Source organism: Sus scrofa, chromosome 15, assembly GCF_000003025.6.
Source record: "Sus scrofa isolate TJ Tabasco breed Duroc chromosome 15, Sscrofa11.1, whole genome shotgun sequence".
NCBI lineage: Eukaryota > Metazoa > Chordata > Mammalia > Artiodactyla > Suidae > Sus > Sus scrofa.
Window position 1 is genome coordinate 115,161,479 of NC_010457.5, and position 24,125 is coordinate 115,185,603.

General features: G+C 35.7%; 1 long non-coding RNA gene across 2 annotated transcripts; it reads left to right on the top strand.

The window, feature by feature from the left end:
- On the top strand, window positions 276-23,246 carry LOC110257139. 2 transcript variants are annotated; one of them, XR_002339385.1, is made up of 3 exons: window positions 276-340; window positions 2,213-2,295; window positions 20,491-23,246. It is a non-coding gene; the product is annotated as an uncharacterized LOC110257139 (long non-coding RNA). The 2 variants fall into 2 exon arrangements; XR_002339384.1 differs by having other exon boundaries at window positions 315-436.

The following is a 24,125-nucleotide window of genomic DNA, read 5'->3' on the forward strand; positions in this document are numbered from 1 at the left end:
GAGAAAAACAGGCACTGCAAGGTTTTTAAGCCTATACTTATGGCACTCTTTTCTTATGAAACTAGTCCTTGGTATAAAAATCCACTAAAAAACTATCTATTCAAGGATAGCTGAATTTTATAATTCAACAAGTCAAATGTATGCCTAATAAAAAATTACCTAGTAAGACAAGAAAGTCATAGTTAAACTAGTTAAGTTTACACTTAGAAAGTACTGATAGATTTATCTCGAGGTGCTTAAAAATAAACTTGGAAGTGATCCCTAGGAAAGAACCATGCAGCAATAATATTTAACGCTTCCTCTCTGCCCCAGCTTGTGCTCGATTTGGCTTTGGAAGGAGGTAAAGACATAGTACAATTAATTTTGAAATAATAAAATAGGATATCTTCTCCCCCTCGATATTTTCTCCTGAAATGGACAGGTTGGCTAAGGAATGGTAAGAAGGATTAATTTGCTGATCTATTAATTCATTTACTATTTTACTATATAGGGAAAGCATAAACATGTTCTATTATTTTATATTTATATTATTTTATTTAGAATAGGGTATATTAATTAGTATATTAAATTTCATTTTATATACTATAATCTTATATGTTCATAATATTTTATTTATAATAAGGTATATTATTTAATTAGTACATTAAATTTTATTATATATGTATATACTATACATGTATAAATGGTATGGCTCATCAGACTAGTAACAGACAAGGATTAAAAACAAGGGTCTGAAGGACTCAGATAAGAGGGAAAAAGAAAACATCTTCAAGGTAGTTGCCGTGTTTTATACTGCTATACTATTATCTGCATCAGACACAGGGCAGCATACATAGTAAGAGTCTGGAAGTTATTTGTTGATAGATTAAACAAGAGATGAATTGCTTGCAGTTTAAGTACCAGCTAAATTGAAGACTTGGCTTCAAGGTCAGCTGTGCTTAGAGAAATCTTAAATCATTAATCTAGAAAACTGCTGAACCCCATCTTTATTAGAGCATAAGTATAAATTTTTTAAACTAGTCATAGCAATTCTTTCTATAGCATGGCTTGCAAAGGGTATTATATTAGTGAAAGTCCTGGAAGAAAACAGAAAACACATTGAAACTTGATTATTGAAGAGAATTTAACAAAAAGGATTAATTACGAAAGTGTGGACAGAGTTTGTGGAAGAACTGCAAAAGACAGTGCAGTTTCTCAGGGGAGCTATTAACACACCCTTCCCCTCCGTTCCTGACTGAAGAATCTGAGGATGGAGCAATTACTGATACATGGATAAAATAATTCTATGGCAAAGGCCGCTTGTCAGGAATCATGGCAAATTGCCTGTATTTGTATTCCAGGCTTCCATCTCCTGTTGCCAATGCCTAAATCCAACTGGACTAAATCCAACTGGAAGCCAAGGACAAAAAAACACATGGAAGTGGTCCATAGGGGTCCACTTCCCAGGGTATAGGATAGGCAGGAGAGGATAGAAGGTAAACTGAATGTGAAGTGGAAAACATCAAGCACAGGTACAAATCACTCATTCCACTAAATATGGAGAGAAGCAGATGTCACAGCAACCCTGATACCAATGAATAAAAGCAAGTTAGAATAACACCTCCTTGACATATGCAAATGAACACTGACTTCATTGGGAATTATGTATATATAGAGTCTCTTGAGAATTTTTATATATACAAAAGGACATATTTCATGATAAAATGTTATAGAAATAAGTAAAAATGACCAATTAGAAGCACAATGACTAAATCTTCAAAAAAATCTTTATACCGGAAATAGATTATAAAACTTCCTTCCATTACTTACCATTTTTTGCATTTCTACAAAAATATCACTTCCCATTAATATCATATAAATATTTTAGAACTAATTTCACAATTACATTTCCACTAATATGCTGCATATAATGCTTTCCATTTACAGAATTCATTTTTGTGAAGTATATTAATATATTTTAATTTTACTTTGTATTTCCTTTATAACCACCAGAATTTTATCTATTTTGTTAAATGTTAAGTATTATTTAACTTCATTGACAGGTTTAATTACTCTTCAAAATTTATTCCTTAGTTTTGTTACTGCAAAAGTCTCATTCTATGAAGTGTGCTGATAAAAATACAGTGAATACACATATACTTAAAAATAAAAACTACTGTTTAAATTGTCTTCGGTAGTTTGTCATCTCCTCACTTATGGTCTGTATTTGCAGGAACTAAAAAACTGGAGCTGAATTTCCAAGTATCCCTGCCATTAGAATCCAACAATGAGAGTCTCTTGCACAGGATTCTGAAGGTAAAGGAGAAACAAAAGACAAACGATTTTCTCTCTAGTAGAAGTTGAAAGAGCTGGGGATTTGGCAGATTTTGCAGAAGCTACTCAGTATTCTCCAGACAATTATCCACCTAGTGCAGGAAGCAGCTGTGACCATCACTGGTGTTTCCTATGGATCCTGCAATCTCTGGACTACTAGAAATGAACCCAGATTTAGAAGCAGGATTTCTGATTTTAAATCCTCCAAACTTTTCTATGGATTTATGAGCACCTACTTTACTGTTATTAAATACTGTTCTATAAATACACCTTCCTGCTTAAAACATTTCAGGTTGTTTCTCTTTTCCTGACCAGATATGAAAAGATACAAAATTTGGTTAAAAAGCAGGGCGGGGTGCTGCCAAACAATAACTTAAAATATGGGGTACTGCTTATTGGATAGATAATGAGAGGTGAGTTATCAGAGAGCCTGCAAATATGAATATGCAACTGCAAGAATATTTGAGTAAACTGTCACATGCAATAACTTGGAAGGTGTACCCACTGAGCGCCTCCACAGAGTGGACCCTGAATCTCAAAGAACAATGATACAAAGACAAAGCAGGAGAGAGATTGCTACTTTTAGAAAAGCCTGCTTGCAAAGTTGGCCCTTGGCTGGTATCTGAAAATTCAGATTTCAGGAGGGCTCTTCTCACCATAGGAATGGCTTGTTATGCCTAAAATATCTATGAAACAATGTGGTTTCTGCTAAACAGCTGCTCTCATTCTGGGAGACTGAAACTTAGGTACGTGCTAGGCAGAAGGTGCCTACGTGACCGGTCCCTGGTGAAAACCGAAGGCAATTAGTCTCTAATGAGCTTCCTTGCTAGACAACATTTCACATGGATTATCACAGCTTGCTGCGGGAATTAAGCATATCCTGTGTGAATCCACTGGAAGAGGGCTCTTGGAAGCTTTACCTGGTTCCCTCCAGACTTTACCCCCATGCCTTTTTTCTTTGCTGATTTGGCTTTCCTTTCATTTCAGTAAATCACAGCCATGAGAATGATCATATCATGAATCCCAATAGTCCTCCTAGTATATCCTCTAAACTGAGGATAGTCTTGGAAACTGCCAACACAAACGGACAATCAAGTTCCTACAAGAGTGTCTAATGGGGGGTGTTAATTAAGGAATTTCCCTCATTCCTAAGGTAGAGAATCCTGATGCATCCTGCCCAGTGGACTGAATCATCTCTCTGGTTATGGGCCCATGACAGCTGTGTGTCTCCTATTCTTTTCCTTGCTGAATGGGCAATTTTACTGTAGTTGCCTTGTCTACTCCACCATTGAGAATTCCATGTGGGTGTCTTGTCTACCAGCTTCTAACCTACCCTCCTATATTTGCTTTGCTATGTTGTTCTTAGACTCTGAAAATCATATTTCTGCTTTGCCAGCTGGTTCCCCAGTAGGCTATGCCCAAAGGGGATATTTGGAGGAGCCTAAAAGTCTGGTTAAAGGAAGAAGGAACCCTACACGTACTGTTTTTTCTTGTTTTTATCTGTGCCACACCAGCCTTACTCTTTCACACTGGAAGTCACAGTCCATTTCAGTAGCAGCAGTTGAATCCATTTTGCAGTTTTCTCCAACCCCTAGCAGAAACAGCTTTGTTTATGGCTTCTCAGAGACATCAACACCAGCTGAGCAATGTCCCTTCCTCAGAGGTTGAGGCCTCAACCCTATAGAGTTTCTCCCTCCAAATTTAGAGATTCCAGTAGCAGTTGATCAGCATCTCTTTCATGAATTCTACATTTCAGCTTCACAGAGCCTCTTCTCCACGCTCCTAAATATTAATAATTCAAACCTCTTCCCTTCATTCCCTACGTCCTGGCGGTGGTGGCTACTAGTTTCTATGACCTCTTAGAGTTCTAATTTTCACTCAGTTTTTCAAAGACCAATTTTTTTTTATTAAAATATAGTTGATTTCAATGCTGTGCCAATTTCCACTGTGCAGCAAAGTGAGCTCAGTCACACATAAACATGCATTCTTCTCTTAATACTATTTTTCATCATGGTCTATCCAAGAGATTGGATATAGTTCCTTGTGCTATACGGTAGGCCCTGGTTTATCCATTCTAAAGGCAACAGTTTGCATCTACTAACACAACCTCCCAGTCCATCCCACTCCCTTCCCCTACCACTTGGCAACCACAAGTCTGTTCTCTATGTCTGTGAGTCTGTTTCTGCTTTGTAGATAGGTTCACTTGTGCCATATTTTAAATTCCACATATAAGAGATCTCATAAGTTATTTGTCTTTCTCTTTCTGACTTATTTCACTTAGTATGAGGATCTCTATTTCATCCCTGTTGCTGTGAATGGCATTATTTCATTCTGTTTTATGGCTGAGGGCTATTTCATTATATAGGTGTACCACACATTCTTAATCCATTCATCTGTCAATAGAAATTTAGGTTTTTTTCAATGTCTTGGCTATTGTGAATAGTGGCTGCAATGAACAAAGGGACTTAACATGTATCTTTTTGAGTTACAGTTTGGTGCCGATATATGTCCAGGAATGGGATTGCTAGATCATATTGCATTTCTATTTTTAGTTTTCTGAGGAACCTCCATAGTGTTTTCCATGGTGGTTCTACCAATTTACATTCCCTCCTACAGTGAATGAGGGTTCCCTTTTCTCCATACCCTCTCCAACACTTGTTTTTGTAGACTTGTGGCCATTCTACCTGGTATGAAGTGATAGCTCATTGTACTTTTGATCTGCATTTCTCTAATAATTAGTAATGCTGAGCATCTTTTCATGTGCCTAATGGTCATCCATAGGTCTTTGAAGAAATGTCTATTTTGGTCTTCTGTCCATTTTTTGATTTTTGTTGTTGTTGTTGAGCTGTATAAGTTATTTGCATATTTTGGGAGATTAAGCTCTATTTTCTCCTTTTGTCCTTTTGGTTTCTTGGTTTGTTTGTTTCCTCTTCTGTGCAAAAGCTTATAAGTTTGATTAGGTCTCATTTGTTTATTTTTGTTTTTATTCCTATTGCCTTGGGAAACTGACCTAAGAAAACATTTGTACAATTTATGTCAGAGAATGTTTTGTCTATATTCTCTTCAATGAGTTTTAAGGTATTTTGTCTTAGGTTTAAGTCTTTAAGCCATTTTGAGTTTATTTTTGTGCATGGTAAGAGGATGTGTTCTAATTTCATTGATTTACTTGCAGCTGTCCAACTTTCCCAGAACCATTTGCTGAAGAGACTGTCTTTTGCCCATTTTATGTTCTTGCTTCTTCTGTCAAAGATTAATTGACCATCAGTATGTGAGTTTATTTCTGGGCTCTCTATTATGTTCCATTGATCCATATGTCTGTTTTGATACTAATACCATGCTGTTTTGATTACTATTCTTTTGTAGTATTGCCAAAGACTATTATTGTATTGTATCAAACTCTCTCTTTTAACATAGCTGGTCTGCTTCTTGATTGTATTCTATTTGTGGCAGGGTGAGGAGAGGCAGAAATTTGGGGGAGGTAACTACTTGTCTTACACTTCACAGGGCACCTGTACATGAAAAACCACACCCAGACTTAACAAGAATACTGCAGCATCTAAAGACCTTGGACTATGACCCTGCTGCAGGAATTGGAAAGAATTTTCTGTTGTCTGTCTTAGAAATTTTGTGAACATGTTCCACAAGTGGGAGGAAATTTGAAATGGGTATTAGGTGGGCGGAAGAGCAGATGGTGGAGAGACCATTTAGCTGTTCACCAAACTTGTTCCCCTTCCTTCCTGGGTAAGTAGCTTGATTACAGTTTCCAGACCCCTTGCCTTTAGGTGTGGTCATAAGATGGTTCTGGCTCAAACTGGGTGACTTACCCAACAGTAATTTATTACCTCATGATTCTAGAGGCTAGAAGTCCAAAACCAAGGTGTTGGCAAGGTTGGTTCCTTCTGAGGACTGTGAGAGAGAATCTGTTCCATGCCTCTCTCCTAACTTCTGCTAGTTGGACAATATTCGGCATTTTCTGATTTGTAGAGGTATCACTCTGATGTCTGATGTCTGAATTCATGTTGACATGGTATTCTCCCTGTGTGTATATTCATCTCCAAATTCCCCCTTTTCATAAGGATATCAGTAATACTGGATTAGTTAATTAATCTGCAATATTTCCAAATAAGATCACATTCAGAGATAGTGGGGGTTAAGATTTACCATGTGAACTTTAGGCGGACACAATTCAACCAATAATATTGACAACAAAATGTAGTATGATGGATAACACTATTAGGTCTGGCCCATAAAAACATCCATATTATTATGATCTTTGCCCCATGTCTTCCTTTGGGATATAACATTATAGGGACCTTGAGGTCCACATATTGAAGAAATCTGGAACCTTGAGTGATGTATGGAGTAGAATCCCAAATGCCACCTCATCCTTATACTGACGACTTTATGTAAGAGAGAAATATTGATTGTGTTGATACACTAAGGTTTCTGCAGTTATGTGTTATAGCAGCTAGCATTACTTTACCTAACACAATTACTTAGTTGAAAGTAAACGCCATACTCTTAAAAAGAGTATGATTATTCTACCTAGACTTGTATCTATACTCCTGAGAAAGCATTTATACTTACATTATACCTATAAATGCCTAATCCACCTCTAAGCAAAGAGCTCCCAGGGGGTAAAATTTAATTTTCACTTTTTAACTCCTACATTGCCTAGCATAAGTTTTTGAATTAGCACTCAACAATATTTATTCAACTGAATAAAGGAAAATAAAGGTCAAAGCAAACAGGGAAATTATATTGATACAGAATTCATATGCCTTGATTCATTGTGACTGTCAAAATTCTTAACTAAGCAATTTAAATAATTTTCTTTAAATTAAACCTATTAATTTTAATGAAATTTTCCATTCAACAGAGTAAAGATGATTTATGCCTAGAAAGCCTAAAGAAAATGACTCTAAATAATTTTCTTGCCATCAGATCACACAGCTGATACATTAATTGGGAATCCTTAACACTGAATGGGGGACAAACACTTGTACCAACTCAAAAGTCAAAGAACAGAAGTCAAAGAATCAAACAACAGACTTCTTGAATAAATATAAAAGAAAAAAAAAGAACTATAATGGACATTTAGACAATGGTAGGAAAGTTTTGGTGAAACTTCCTGAAGGAAAAAAGTAATGTTTAAGCTGAAGTTGTTTCTGGACTTAAAAATAAACTCAGTTCTTCAAACTAGTGGTTACCAGTGGGGAGAAGGAAGGGGAAGGGGCAATACAAGGGTCAGAGATTAAGAGGTACAAACTATCTAGTATAAAATGAGCTACAAGGACTTAGAATTTCCGTCGTGGCTCAGCAGAAACAAATCTGACCAGCATACATGAGGATGCAGGTTTGATCTTTGGCCTCACTCAGTGAGTTAAGGATCCAGAGTTACTGTGAGCTGTGGTGTAGGTTACAGACGCGGCTTGGATCTGGCATTGCTGTGGCTGTGGTATAGGCCAGCAGCTACAGCTCTGATCCAACCCCCGCCTGGGACCCTCCATGTATCATGGGTTCGGCCCTAAAAAGACAATAAATAAATAAATAAATAAATAAATAATAAATAAAATAAGCTACAAGGACAGCATGGGGAATATAGAAAATATTTTATAACAACTATAAATGGAATATAAACTTTAAAATGCATGAATCACTATCTTGCACATGTGTTAACATGTAATATCACATTTCAAACTATAATTTAAAAATTTCAATAAATAAACTGTCAGTTCTTAGTGAGAGTTTGAGAACCACCATAAACACTATTCTCTGTATGAGGAAGGATAGGCTTAGATTTCAGAGTCATCTTCAAAAGTAGAAATTCCAGAAATTTTAGCAAATGGTAAAACACTGTATTTCCCCATAAATTAGCATATTAGCATATTACATACCAGCTTTATGTATGAAAAGAAATGGCTGAAGTGAAAATCAATTTGAACTCTTGCATTTCTAGAGAATGCAGGGACCCTGTCCTAATACACTTCTGTGGCTAGCTGCTAGCAAGTCAGTATAAATCACCCATTTGTTTTGAGTATTACAGGTACTTAGAAAGAGAAATGTGTTTAAAGTCATCAACAAAATTACTAATCGAAGACATTCTTCCCCCTGGGTTTCTGGTGAAAATCGGTACTAATTGGAAGACTTGGGTTTAGCATTCCACTATGTAATCACGGTTTTTAACACAAATCTAGGAAATTGAGTTACTGAAAACAGAATAATAGAATGATGTCTTTGGTTCAGAGAGATAATATTGACCATAATGACTTTCCAAGTAAACATTTTGATGAAAATTATTCAATTGCACCCAAACTAAGTAACTGAAAAAAAGCAAAACAAAACTCCATTTACCACAATATAAGGTAATTTTATTGGGGGTACAAAAATAAGAATGATAGGGTACAAAAAAGGAGAAAAAATTATTGAGATTATAAAATATTAATAGTTTAAATTCAGTAAATATTCTTTTAAAGGATAAGGAATTAAATGTGAATACATGGAAATTACATAAATTTAAATGCACTAGATATAACTTAGATACAGGAAGTACAATACTATAGCTGGAAGGCTCTAGTCTTTTACTGGGCAAACAAAAAGTGAAAGAACTTTTCTTCTTTTCTTCTTTTGAAGTGAAAGAACTCAGATGAAATGAACAAATAGCAGTCAGCAAATATTTATTCAGCATTCACAAAAAATGAAATGCTAGGACATACTTTGGAGATAGAAGATTCTTTATGAAAGGGAATAATTTAGCAGGCTCTAGATGCTTGAAATTATCAAAACATTATCTAAGTAAATAAATTTTGGTAAAATTCAATAAAAATATTTATAGACAATTTCAGCATATAAGAGACCTTCTGCAAGTCATTCAAGCTCTCTGAACCTCAACTTTCCTGTCTGTGAAGGGGGAAAATAATGGCTAAAAGCTGGAACCTGTGAAAAGTACATGAGCTAATACATGCACATTCCCCAGAATATCTTCCAGTTAACATTTTCTTTATAGAACTCCTTTGGGTTAAGTGGTCAAACTTCATGAAATGTAAACATTTCTCAAGATAACTCTTTTGGCTGACGTTTACCAGAAAAAATGTAATGCCCAAAACTCACTACATTTTTAACAGCATAGTGTGGTGGAAATATCTTTTAATTACCGTCCAAATACAACTGTTAGACCATCAAAACCACATGCAGAACTTTTGAAAACCAAGTGTCAACAAAGGAAATATATAGTATGTTTCCACCCACATAAACAACTGTTAGGGAACCAATATATTGATTGGTGATCAATAACTGATGGTTTAATTTGCTTACTTCTTAACATGATTGTGTATAACCCATACATGGGCAGTTTACTTTGCCCTATTTACCTTTTAGGAAATTGAGTGGGAGTTACAGGTAAACAAGAAATACTTTAAAATATTTCACATTTTAAAAGAAAGGGGAATAGTCCACCAACCAGTATTACTGTGCAGAGCATCAGATTTTCATGAATGTGTGCTGACATCAAGCAGATGGTGACTATATATATTCAACATAATTGCCACTTAATAGGGGATCAAAATATGTGAGGAATCTTATAGCAAACCACGATAAGACAGAGACACCAGATCCTTTATCACTATATAATTTTGAGAATATTGTTGCTAGACATAGTATAAGAAAATACTTATCTACTAGAGCTGTCATTAGAAGACCATACTTAGAATTATAATATCACTATTTTAAAATCAAACGTGCACATTTATTTAAAGTCTATTTCTGATTGTTAAAGTGTTATTTTGTCAGCAATATTTTAAATTGCTTTCAATATTTTTTGATGGATGTGTATAAAATACAAATGCCTATGCTCTTTTGTCTGGAAAGAGTTTGTATTCATGTAGAGATGACACATTTTCATTTAAGATTTTGCAACCTGTTGGCAAATTTTATTATTCTTTTGTATCTGCTGTGATTGCCAAGCATATCAGTAAACAAAATCTCCCTTAGATAGAACCACATAATGCTAAGAATAGCTAAAGCAAGTAAACAGAGGCTCTAAGGATACAAATGCATGGCAGTAGTTTTCTGTGCTTGTGGGATGTTAAGAACCATCTTATCACTTATAACACCATTCACTTATTTGTGATTACCTTAAGAAGTATTTTATGACATTTAATTTATTTGTAATATTTAACAATACTGATATTATAGAACAGTGGTTAAGTTTTAAGCCACCCTGTATTTGAATTAATTTCTGCTGTTTTTAATAAATAAAAATCAGATATTTTCCCTTTCTATAAAAATACCATTTTTACTTAAAACCCTTATAGAAGTAATATGAAGAAACATAGCTTGAAAGGTTGTCAATGAAAGGAAAGCAAAAAAAGAAATGTATCCTCAAGAGATAAAAAAATTATAGTTAGTTATAGTAAGAACTCCAATATATATTTTATAAGCTCCAATTGTGTACCTTCCACAGAGTCATTTCTACTCCCCCTCTCCAGGGATATAATTATCTTTTTGCACCAAAATAGCTATCTCGAAGTAACAGAAATACATGATAGAATTTTATTTTATTTCTTTTTATGGCCACACCTGTAGCACATGGAAGTTCCCAGGCTAGGGGTTGAATCTGAGCTGCAGCTGCAGGCCTACACCATAGCCATAACAACACTGGACCTGAGCTGCATCTATGACCTATGCCAAAGCTTGTAGCAATGCCAGATCTTTAACCCACTGGGCAAGGCCAGGGATCAAACCCACATTCTCAAGGACACTATGTCAGGTTCTCAACCTACTGAGCCACAACTGCCAAGACAGAATTTTAAAAATGAAGTGTCATTTAGGGACCATTGAGGTAAAAGTTTTATTCATCCCTCTATATTCCCAGAATGTATTCCTAGCTTCCCATAGTAGGCAGTCAGAGTATGTTTTCGGATAAATATATTTACCGATCTAGCTCATGTTTCCCAATCTTTTTCACATTAAAGAACACATGGGAAATGATCCTTTTGTATGGCAAATGGGTAAATGGGCAGGCTACTCTTGGCAAAAGGTCTTTGGTCCAAAGATTCTGGCCAGCCAGGCCCTGTCCTGCTGCCTTGAGTGGCAGCAGAGAGACTAGAAGCCAGCTGTACTGAACTGAGCCCCAGCTGCAGAGTTGGAAGATGTCAAACCCAGCTACCCTGAAAAAATAACCCCACTTCCAAAAAGGCTTAAGTTCTAAAGACTAGCTCTTAATTTATCCTGAAGAAAACTTAAAAACACTTGAATAAGGTGTATTTTTTCCAAACTAGTATTTTTAAAGTTACATATTTGCATTGTTTTCCTGTGGAAATGAGTCCTATGGAAATAGTCTTAATTACACCCAAATATATATGTAGCAATAACATGAAATCAAAGGCAATCTTTGGCATTCAGTTGTGGAAGCTCTTGCCTTTCATATCTCAGTATCCTATAGAGGTATCTGACTACTCTTTGACTTGTGAGTATCTGGTATACTCCCTTGATGTTTGATGAGATCCTGCTTTCATACTCCAGGGTCATTTTCAAGATCTTATGTACTTACTCAGATCAAGTCATTCATCCTGTGCTCCACAATTCCCACAGCCCTGAGTCAGGGGTCCTTACTGGATTTAAAAAGGAAAGAAAAGACATTAAGTGGGTGGGAGAATAACACTTTTGGAATTTCATGCAGCATGAGTGCCTTTTAACTTTCATCTTCTTTGTTCCATCAAAGATGAAACGCCTCTTTAGGGCCATAATCTTGGGGTGAAAAATTTCCTGTTCTCTCTGGAATATTTTTGTTCAATTGTCAGAAATATCAGTTTATCAGCTAAATGAATAAGTCCCTTTGGTAACATTTACCCCACCTCATTGATGAACAAGGTATAAGCCATCCTTACCCTAAAAAGACTTTTAACATAAGGGTGTTCCCTGTATTATGTTAACATTTAAATAATATGCTTCCTTCATATGACTGTCAAAGACAAAATCAACACCCAAAATGTGCTGTCAAGTTTGCTAAGCAATCCTGAAATTATGTGTGTGTGTGGAATGCAGCTCTTACCTAACAAGAGATTATCTATCAGCTACATCATTAGAATATTTTGGCAAGTGTGGGAATAAAGTGAATATGCACTGGCCTGTGAAGGGAAAAAATATATTCATTAAGAATGAACTTGTGGAGCATTTTGGATTAGCAAAGTTCTGACTCATGTTGTAAAAGGGAACTTCCTAATTCTCATGCTACACCCTTCTCCCTGGGTCAGCAATAATCAAATAGGGGTAGTCCTTCCAAGGAGTTAACAGAGCGTTTCATTTTTTTTATTTAATAAATAATACAGATATACTATGTATTTCAAAATCTATTAAAAAACAAAGTTTATGTATTATATTTAGAATGGATAAGCAATGAGGCTGCATGATATACCATAGGGAACACTATCCAGTCTCTTGGGATAGACCATGATAGAAGATAATGTTAAGAAAGGGAATTTGTATACACACACACACACACACACACACACATATATATGTATGGTGTATGACTGATAATATTAAGAAAGGGAATATATGTATATATGTATATACACACACACACATATATATATGTATGTATGGTATATGACTGGGTCACTGCTGTAGAGCAGAAATAGGCACAACATTGTAAATCAACAATACTTTAATAAATAAATAAATAAAAAACAAATTATGCCTTCATTGAGTCTGCATTCTATATACACAAATGCCAGCTGATGATAAGTTCCATGAAGGAAAAAAAGGGGGGATAGAATGGTGGATCAAACTGCACTTTTCAATGAGGTTGCCAAGAAGGTCTCCCTACAAAAGCAAGTTTGGGGATCAAGGAGAAGGTGTGAAGTTACCGTCTGGGGAACTGCATTGACCTGGTAGAAGAAGGAAGTTTGCTGGACAACACTGAGGGCCTGCCTTAAATTTGAGATGATTTTAAATTACAACCGGTCAGTGTGGCCATGGATTATTCTCTGGCCGCACAGAGCTGCTCAGGTGCAGGGGGAGAAAGGCAGAAAGCTGGATTTAAAGAACTTCAGCAGAAAGGAGCAAGGAAGCTGAGGGTGATTTCCATGATTGATCAGAGAATGTGAGACAATGAAATGAGGTGGGGATGGTGTGATGGATGGAGAAAAGGAGATTGGGGAACAGTTTAAAAATCCTGGTGTGGTTGAAGTGAACTTGGAGCATTGCCTAGAGAACTGAAAGATAACCTGAATTCTGTGCCAGGAATTAAGAAAAGGCCTTGAGAAAGTTGGAAACTCAAGCTAAGTAAACATAGCAATGAAGTCTTTCTCCTGAGTTCCCTAGTCAAGCTCTCAGGAGAAATAAGCAAACAAAAGAAACAAAATCAAAAAATAACTGCTTTCTCCAGAGAAACACAACCATGGCCATGCTTTCTGTTCCCTAGTGACTGGCATTGGTGAGTTTAAAAAAAAAAAAATATATATATATATATATATATATACACACACACACACACACACACAACAGCCTTATGATGCTAGGAATTGCAGTCAGAACTTTACAGGTTGATTGATTTCCAGGTGAAAATACTTTAACATTGAACCAAACTGAAACATTCCCTTAACCGGCATTATTTATTTATTTATTTATTTATTTATTTATTTTTTAGGGCCACGCTTGCGGCACATGGAAGATCCCAGGCTAGGGATCGAATCTAAGCAGAATGCAGAATCCAAGCCGTGTCTGCAGCTTACACTACAGCTCACGGCAATGCCAGATCCTTAACCCACTGAGCAAGCCCAGGGATTAAACCTTTGTCCTCATGGATACCAGCTGGGTCAATTATCCCTGAGACGCAACAGGAACTCCCCATCCATCTGCATTCTTGACACAGATAATTTTTCTAGTTACTGTCTTTTTTCCCCCATAACCCTGATGGTTGGAACTTCTGAGACAGACTAAAAAATCATTGCTTGCTTTATATTACCTAGCAAAATTATCTTTTTCTGTGACTACTGGATGGAAATCTAACAGTGGAAATTTGCTTTCTCTCTCTTCTTTTTCTTCTTGTATATTTTAAGTTTTTTCTCAGATTTCATATTTTGAAAGATAATTTCAACATCTAGGTTTTCTGAGCAAGTGGGAGAGTGACTCTGAAGCTACTGAATAAAAATTACTTATACTTTTTATATCTTTAATTACAACTATGAATATAAAGATTTATGTAAACCTTCTGAAGGTGAGTGAGCTATGGAAGTACACTGTAATGACAGTGAGTTGGCTCACCACACCTCCCCTCAAAAGTAACTTTAAAATGAGACGTCCTTGTAAATATTGGACTAAACATAATGGATGAGACTAATTAAACATATGAGTGGGAGGTTCTCTGTACTCCAATCACAATGGATTAAGTCTCATCATAGAGGAGGATATAATTACAGCCAACGAAGATGTGCTATACTCACTGTGTTGTTTCAGGCCTAAAGAAAAAACATGTAACGGAGAGAGATACCCTGACACCTTGAAAAAAGGCAGCAGATCCCCAACTGTGACTCTCACCCCCTGCTGCAATATCTGACCGCAAAATAGTGGAAATTTACCCTGAATTTAAAAAGTGAATGCTGAAAATAAACACATGTATACGATAAAAGAATTAAGGCCCCAAATACCTTGTAATACATGGTTTCAATGGTGGTTTCCTTCACCTTTCACAAGATGTGTCTGCAACTTTGCAGCAAGGGAGCTAATATTAATGAAGCCTTTCCCATTTTACAAAAGCCGACTTATGCTAGTTTTTATAAAATATTTTTATTACAGAAAAAAACAATGTATAAAAACAACAGAAAATTGGAGTTCTCGCTGTGGCGCAATGGGATCAGTGGTGTCTGGGAGCGCTCGGACGAGGTTCAATCCCCGGCCCAGTGCAGTGGGTTAAACATCCAGTGTTGCCACAGCTTCAGTGTAAGTCTCATTGAATGTTGATGCCCCCAAATTCATATGTTAATGCACCTTATTCATATGTCCTCTTTCCCCCCCTTCCCCCCCCCCACCCCAATCCTCCTTGTGATAGTATTTAGAGGCATAGCCTTTGGGAGTTAATTAGATGTACATGAGGTCATGAGGGTGGAGCCCCCATGACAGAATTAGTATATTTGCAAGAATAAAGCAGGGAGCTTGTCCTCTCTCTCCACCATGTGAGAATACAGCAAGAAGGCAGCCATCTCCAGGTTACTAGATTTGGCATTCTACGTCTTATGGATAATTAAGCTATTTCCACATGTTTACTCCTGTAAACAATGTCATAGTAAACATCCCTGAACATATGGAGAGAAGACAGGCACCAGAAGAGAAATCACTGGGTCAAAGTAGATGACTATCCCCCTATATTAAATGTCATTAAATTCTGGGTTAAAATATATGAACATCTTCTTATACTTGGTATTATAAAATTTCTCTCCAAGGTATCAGTAAATCCTTTAACAGCAATAGCTAAGGGTTCCTGTTTCTGCCCATCTTCACTAATACTAATGTGATTATTCTTCTTAAATTTTCCATTCCATTGGATATGAAAGGGTATATCATTGTTGTTCTACTCTGAATTCCCTTGGCTGTTAATGAAGTCCAACATTACAGTGACCTAAGTGATGCACCAAGTAGCTCTTTAGAATAATTTCATGCAATGGCACATCATGGTATTATGCTTCCCCTGTTGGTTCACTATGTGAGCAATACTAATGGTTCCGGGTGGAGGTCAGAGAAGGTGACAATCTCTGAACTCCAAGTCTAAGAGGATGTTGGCTAAATTAGAACCTGACAGAAGGAATGAAAATATGGCTGTGAAGTTTCCCTTAAGTACCTTAACAACCTCAAACGGCTTGTATGACCACGTGAACAGTCTTTAATAAATTTAATTTCTAAGTTGTATAGAAGTGAACTCTAAGATCTGTCTTGCTTGTACAACAAAGACTAATAATTAACTCAAAGCTAGATGTGGTTGACAATAAGCCTGATGTTACCTAGAGATTCCTGATGGGAATAATGTGCTTTTACGGTTTTGTTGTGGGATAGCACAAACTAGGCTGTTGGTCTGTATCAGTTACCATCAATGCCCCTGTCTCAGCCTCCAGCTCAGTTCTGAAGAATTTCCTGTCTTATTAAAGCTAGCAAGTGCTTCTATAGAAAAGAATCATGGACTGGAGTTTCCTCATGCACCAAATAAAATCTTAGCTTCACCTTTTATTCCAGCCACTGCCACAGAGACCAGTTCTGTCAACATACATGCAACCTGACTACACTTTACATCAGGCCCAGAGAAAAGGTCCCTAGCTTTCATCCAGCCACAGGCTTCTTTGATGCCACATTGTAGGACACCTGGGGAAACCCACTTCTTACTCATGCACTCACATCTTGTGATGTAGAGGAGCTGATGATTCACTGGTCAGTCCTTGACCACTGGGGATGGGATAAATGCCTCTCCCTTTCTTTCCCCTGGTGAGCAGTCCTGACACATACTTTATAAGGATCTAGAAACTAGTCTTATCTTAAAGGTAGATAAAGGTAGAAGAATCCAGCAAAGTAACTTATGAAGGAGATAAAGTGAGATAAGAAGACCAGGAAAGGAAAGGAATCACTGTGGGAGCAAATTCTTGAGGTGGGAATGAGATGCAGATGTAAGTGTAGGGGATGCCTACAGACTGGAAGAGTGCATTGGTTGCATAAATTTGAAAGTTAAAATGTATGAGGTAAGTGTGGCAGCGGGAGGATAAAGTGTTCTTCTGCTTTCTTTAATTCAGATAAGTTTAAAGCATTGCCATCCGCTAAGGGTTAGCAGAAGAATTGAGGTGGTTTTTGATGTTTAAGAAGAGATGTATAATAGCTGATGAGGAACAGAAGTCCTAGAGAGAGGAAGTGAGGTGACTAGGGAAAGCAGTAGAATTAGCAATAACATGCTACCTTCTTGACCTCTTTCCCATGCACTACCCAATCTTCAAGAGATGCTTTCATAATTATTACAACTTAAAACTCTGCATTCTTAGAACATGTTAGGTCACGACAATGATTTTCAAAGTGAGGTCCCTGGATCAGCAACATCAACATCACCTGGAAATTTGTTAGAAATGAAAATACTGAGGCCTTCCCCAGATCTTTTGAATCTGAAACTGTGGGGGTAGAGGGGGCAGAAATCCATGTTTTTAAAAGCCCTCCAGGTGATTTTTATGAGAGCCAGAAGCAGAAATCCGCTAGACTACTGTATGTTCTTACTTAATTTATCTTTTACATAATTTATTTGGGTATATTTGATTTCTAAAAGTATTCTTTTAAAATAAAAATTCTACATGAGGAACACAAGCTTTCATTTTAGAGCATGTTAATATCTAGAGCCAGCCATTTTCTTTAAATTATAAAGTCAAAATTTTTAAAAAACACCAATTATACTACTTTTCAACTGGGGCTATTATAATTACTATGATTTTAATTTGAGGCATTCAAAAACTCCTATAAAATGTAAAAACATTTTTTTCTATATGTGTTAACTGATGTTCAGCCTTATATTCTTATTGCATTTTTAAGAACTGACAGCTGTTGGTTCACCTGAGATCACAACATTGGCATTAATTCTGAATGCTAATAAGGCATAAATTTGTCCAGAGTTTGCAATGATGTTTTATATTGGGATTGAAATGAATTTTTAAAAAAATAGTAATGATGATATTGAACATTTCCATTATTTGACCTTTTGCTATGCTAAATTACTAAACAATTTATGTGTTTTTAATGCCATCAATATGTAAGAACAGAAACATTTTAAAAACAATTAGGCACATTCTAGGAAATAAAGAGAACTATAAAGTACAAGGGGTCTTTTTATTACCATTGAAATGCACATTAAAAAGAATATTTCAATAACTTGACATGTAAAGACATAATAAAGGTGCAGCTCTATTATCAGTAGTTATTGATGAGAAACACAAAAGCATATAAGTCCAAAATACCTGCTTTATCATTCTCAATAAAGTAGTTTTAATGTGGGAGTTGATATTATCTTACATATATAGCACACAAAAGAGTTCTTCTGCCAAGAACATCCCCCACAGTGCCCTATAAGGAAATGCCTCCTTGATTTGATCAGTAGTGGTAAAACAAAATAGTGCTTATAGCACAACACCATCGCTGATTCCCACTTTCTTCCCATCTGGGGACTGCTACAATCTAGTCTCTCTACCTCCCTCAGTAATAATTTGTCACACATTTTAGGTATTCCTGTGAACATGATCACCATCAAAAGACATATTAAATATTGATTTCTGTACAAAATGAATAAGAGACATGTTGTTTTGTCATCTTGGAGTAAATAAAAATGAAGACCTTTCACTGCACGTTGCTGGGCTTTGTTTCATATTGTACCTGCATTCCCTTCCTCCTCTCCTTATTTTTCCAATTGTTTCTATGACATTCTAATATAAAACCAAGTTTAATCAGGATGATTTGATATAACATCTGTAATTTGCTACAAAATACTTTTATGGTGGGTATGGGGGAGGAATGGGAGGAGGTAAATGAAATAAGGTCTGACATTTATTGATAACTGTTGAACCTAGATCAATGGGCACATAGAGGTTCATTACTCTTTTATTACTATTGAATATATTTGAAATTTTCCACAATAAAAAGTTAAGACAAAGTTTAATCACACTTAATTTTGTTTGGAAATTAAGAACTTTATTGCCATCCTTGAAATAATTGGAGGCATACTGGAGTGTTGCAAAATAAAGACTGAGAACTAATGTTGAATCTTGTGGAACAAATTTTCACATAAGGATTTTTAAAATCTCTGATAGTGAGCAGATAGCATAATAATCTTTCTGGAGATTGATAGGGAAATAGCACCAATTTTCTCATCACTTTCAATTTGTGGTAATTATGAATAATTCCTAAGTCTCTCCAGGGTATTTCTGGGGTGATTTGACATCTGAACTGAACCTAGTCTCAGATGGAGCCAGTTACCATGGAAAACAGCTCAGCTAAAATCAGACAGGGATTTTACTGTCTACACAGAGATGGTCTTAGATGAGCATGTGTGAATACAAAGCATACTGGAAAGAAATGAAGGTTACAATTCTGAGAGAGAAATAACACCAACTGGCTCAATAACTGGATGAAATCCCAGTGCTTTCATAGGTATCCTACCCAAACATAACATACACAAACTTTAGTATCAGCAGAGCTGTGTTTGAACTCCTTGTCATCCGCACCACAAGGGAAAACTTACTTTTCATCCAAAGGCTTGTTTCGGTTTTGGTTTCTCTTTCATTTGTAAAATGTGGATGATAATACATATCACAAAGAGGTGTTGTAAGGATTGAGTAATATTTGTGCATATAACATTCCTGAAACATATCAGACAATACAGCGGATGGTAATGATTCATCCTAACATGTATTACATGCCACTCTACTTGAAATGAACTGAGTTTCTTTTTTTAAATTTTATTTATTTTTAATTACTCAATGAATTTTATTACATTTATAGTTGTACAATGAGTTCTGATTCCATGACATCAGTGGATGCAGGTGATAGGAAGAGAGACACCTTATTCCCACATATGACTGTCTGCAAACTCCAACTACCCCTTCGGTGCTACCTGAGGGCATTTCGTTAACTTGAGGTTCAACCAGATAGGATCAGAGCTGGTCATGGTAATATTGTATGAAGATGCAGCTTCTGAATGGTTTGGTTAAGTAGAAAGGGAAAAATCCTAATGGGAATACTGAACATTGCTCTTGTTCTCTCAGTCTATAAAACTGTCAGATCAAGATAGTCTGGAGCTGGATGGTAGACTATCTTAAAATTGCCATGGAGCTATGAGGCAAATATTTTGTTTTATATATATATATTTTTAATAATGAAAGGCCTACTTTCTTTGGACAATAAAAAGGTATATGGAGGAAACTTGGTGTGAATCAGTTTTGCTTCCACTTTATGAGTGTTTAATAGATTGTTGTATCCCCAATACCTAATACTGACCTTTATATCTTATCCATTTATTCACTGAACAAGTAATTTCTGAGTGTGTACTAAGTGCTAGGCACTGCTCCAGGTGTTGAGGATATAGCAGTGAATGAAAGAATGTTCCCTCATAGAGCTCATATTCTAGAAGCAAAGGCAAAAAAAAAATAATGTTTTCTAAATTAATAGGTACTTCAAGAAGACGCTACAAAGAGGCTCAAAACTTCCCCAAAGAGTAAGTTCGGTCCTGTTCAAGACCCAGATTTCTGCACTATCATCATGAAAAGAATAATCATCTCGAAGATTATTTTCCAGCAGAATGTCGCCAAATTCTAACTGTACAATTGGGTTTTGAGCAGAAGTCTCACTTGTTTTGCAAATCAAGATAATAGGTCTTCAGGTACCTACATAGATAAGTAAACCCTTCAAACTATTTACCTAGGTGCCAAAATTCCACTAAATATAAATTTAGGTTTGTCACTAAATAAAATGCATGTGATCAGACAAATGTGAAAAAGTTTAAAATAAACCTGCCTTTAATTTAAAGGTGATAAATATTTGAAGCCAATATTTACAAGTCACTAGTGTATGAAAATAACACTAATTGTTAATACATATGATATTTAGTTACCAAATAACAGGCACTGTTTTAATCACTGTACATACATTAACTACCTCAATCCCCACAAAACACTATGAAATAAAGATCACTATTGACTCCATATTATGGATGAAGAAACTGGGGGACAGATGAGGTAAGCTGTCTTTCACACAGTGAAAATTCCTGGACATTTATCTCTTTTATTCATTTGTTCATGATTTTATCTACCAAACTACCACTTTTCATTAGTTGGTGATTCGTAATACTCTGAAGGTCATTATTCCTCTGCTTAAAATTTGGGGTCATATCCCTTAAAATTAGACATATTCACATACATATACACAAATTCGGCATCTGATTTCAGGGGTTTAATTGAACCCCCAAAGCCTCTAAACCATGAAACCAGTATGAAGAAGTTCTGATTTAAAAGTAAGTCATGGTATACATAAAGACAAATAAGGACAACAGAAAGAGCGTGATGCACAAATACACACACCCACATACACACCCACACAACACACCAGACTTGTACAGTAGGTTATTTTCTTTCATTTTCATTTTATCAAATTTCTACTTCTTTAGTAATATAAAATTACTCCTTGACAAAGGTAAAATAACTCATAGTTCAACTTGGATATCTAAATAGTTTGGAAGCAGTAACTGTTAACATTTACAGTAAAATCTATATTCACAGCTGCTCTGATTGATGTGAAATTTATCTGCGGTTGTCTGTATATGAAAGTGATATTACACAAAGAGCTGTTCCCTGTTTTACCAAATTCATTTAGCTTGAAGCTGTTTCCTTCAAAACTCCTTTGTCAGACACCTGTAAATGCTTCCAGGGTGATTCAGATTGATACTCCAACTGATATTCCTGATAATAACGACAATAACAACAACATAGTTACAACAAATTAGGACACTGCTGTTTGTCAAGGCAGGGTGCCTTAATATTTCCATGGTAACTTCCTCCCACTTCCATGTTCAGCCTTTCCCACCCAGTAATAATATGGTGAAACTCTTTTACTTATTAATGCCATCTTCTTTTTTCTTTTTGTTATTGGTTTTTTTTTTTCTTTACCTTTCTTTCCTTCCATGTCTTTCATGCCCTGACCTCATTCTCATGTATCTCTTTTCCTACTCTGATATGTATTTGTCTTCCTTCACAATCTCTAATATTATTTCTTTTGTGTCTATTTTCAAAACAGTGATCATTTTTCTCTGATACATAGACATATATTCCAGTAGAAGTCCAATTATTTTAAAACCAGTTTAACCGGCAAAGTGACACCTCATTCACGAAGTCAGGCTGCCATGTTGCCAGGACAACTGTAAATATGATAAACTCCAGTCTTTCCTCATGGAACACTACTCATGTTGCCATGACAACCTATAAAACTTGGTTCCTGTCATTTCTATATGGAAGATCTGCATGCACTTTGGTTAAAATCAGGAACATTTGACATATCTCTGTAAATTTTCACACTTCAGATTCACTTCAAACTTCCAAACTAAAAGTAATCATCTGATAGTTTAAAACATGAGAATTCTTACCATTCTACACAGTCAAAAAATGCTATGATTGATACAGAATACATAAAGCAATGGAAGTTATGATTTGTGTGATATTTTAAAAACTACTGGTAACTTGTGAATTGGTTTTGCCTGATTAATATATAAAATTTGGATGTGTAATGAAGAGACTGATGCATTCTTACTATCTATGGAGATAGCAGTAGAGTAAGTTCTGAATTAGTGATATTTATTTCTTCAATAAATCCTCTTCAAGCCATAATACATAATGACATCAAATGTTAAACAAAAGGAAGCTTTGATAAGAGTGAAAACTTATTACTGCTCTGCTAATTGTATCTCTCTCATAAAATGTTTTAATGACGCATTGATTCAGAAGATGTACAGGCTTTCTTTTGTGATCGAAAAACTGCCTTATCACTTTACTCAAATCTCTATTACTCATCTCTACATTGGATAGTAAATTACTGACAGAGTAAAAACTGCATTGTAAACCTTTCTTTTTAAAAACAGTCTCTTATTCTCTGTTGTTTATCATCTCTAGAATGTACCCCATGTTACATTTCTTCACAAATAAATCAAGAATGGATTTTAACTATTTCTTTTCTTTTATCCTATTTTATAAATCTCAAATTGATCCCATCTCTGATCCTTAGCACAATTTCTTTGGCACTGATAAGGAAGAATTGTGATTCAGGTAATACTCAGTTGAGTTCTCTGTCAGGCTCAAGTTTATGCTCTCAAGATCCCAATTACATGAATTCAGAGCACTTCTGAAAGAGTTCATGGATGGACTTTGGAGTGCCCAAAATGTGCCTAAAACCATATGCAAAGTTTTAAGTGTATGTTCACATGTGCATTTTTATAGGAGAAAAGTCACAGCTGGCATCACATTAGCAAAGGAAGTATCACCAAAACTTATTAAGGAATATTACTTTAGGACATAATATGACACTGTAAAACATTCACGATGAAGTGGAAAAAGCTGATTTTAAGTCAAAAGGACTGATTTTTAAATCCCAAATTTTCCCTACCAGAGTAACATATATGAGAAAACATAAAATTATGTATCCTACTATGAACTTTAGAATATAATAAATATTAATAATTCTGGAAAACATTGAAGACTATTACAGGAAATTAAAAATTAAATGCAGGCGGAATTTCCATCATGGCTCAGCAGAAACGAATCTGACTGGTATCCATTAGGATGTGGGTTCAATTCCTGGCCTCGCTCAGTGAGTTAAGGATCTGGTGTTGCAGTGAGCTATGGTGTAGATCACAGACACAGCTCGGATTTTATGTTGTTGTGGCTGTAGAGTAGGTCAGCGGCTACAGCTTCAATTCAATCCTAGCCTTGGAAACTCCATATGCTGCAGGTGCAGCCCTAAAAAGAACACCACCAAAAAAAATTAAATGTAGGCAAAATCATTAATAGTAATTCAATTTAGAGTCTTTCATTAATATAAATTAATTTCCCCATAATATTCCTTAAAGAACTATCAAGGAAGTTTTTGTTGTTGTTGTTGTTTTTAGGGACAGCATTAGCATTAATTGGATTTAGTAGGTTCCCAGTAAATCAATAGACGTATTTCCTAAGGGATCTTCAAAATCAAATTAGGTGTTGTCTCTGTACACACGAACACCTTCTCTTGGACAAATGAAGAAAAAATGCTCTTTAGGAGAACAC